Below are 844 nucleotides of genomic sequence, written 5' to 3'. Positions count from 1 at the left end.
CTTTCGCTAACGCCTGGGAAAAAAAAAAAAAAAAATCGCTGTGAAAAAGTGGTGCTTGATGGACGTGAGATGCTCGTCGCCTCCCGCGCATTCATCCGCCGACACATGGCACTTGGGGCCGCAGTCAAAGGGAAGCGGTCCCCTGGTAGCAGCGCCCAGCTGGCGGAGCGGGGCGGAGCGGGGCCGCCCGCGTGAGAACGGCCCAGATGGGGCCGAGGGCATCGATCCCGGGCGGGCGGGGCGAGGGGAGCGGGGCGCGGCCCCGACGGGGCGGGAGGGGCGCGGGGCGCGGCGGGCAGGGCCGTGGTTGCTGGCAGAGGCGGGGAACATCCGTTTTATTTCTCCGTTTCTCCGTCCCGCAGCTCCGACCGCGCGGAGGTCGGAACGCGGCCGGATACGGGCAGGACCGCGGGGCGAGCCGAAGGGAACGACCGCTCGGGTTAGAAGCGAACGCCGCTTCGCTAGCCCAAAAAGCGCGGTGGCGGCGGGCGGCCGTCAACGGGACCCCGACGGACCCCGCGCGGCCACGCATCACCCCGCGGACACCTGCGGCGCCGGGCCAGGCCCTCCCCGCCTCGACCCCGGCCGGCAGCGGGCAGGAACCCGCGGGTCGCGGACCCCGCGATCCGCCCCGTGCCGCGGCCCGCGGCCCCCGTCCCCCTCCCGCCTCGCACCTACCGCTGCAGCGCGTCCCGGGGCTCCGCGCGGGGCGCACCTTTACCGGGCGAAGGCGACGGCCGGCGGCGCCCCGCGCCCTCGCGGCTCTATAAAGGGGCGCGGACGCCCCGTCCGGCGGCGGCGCGGCGCGGGGGGGCCACGGGGGGCGACGGTGGCGGAGGCGGCG

The sequence above is a fragment of the Centrocercus urophasianus genome, unplaced genomic scaffold, assembly GCF_019232065.1.
Source record: "Centrocercus urophasianus isolate 14NV4802_14NV808 unplaced genomic scaffold, USGS_Curo_1.0 seq_33, whole genome shotgun sequence".
Lineage (NCBI taxonomy): Eukaryota > Metazoa > Chordata > Aves > Galliformes > Phasianidae > Centrocercus > Centrocercus urophasianus.
Note: the sequence above shows the minus strand (reverse complement) of the source record.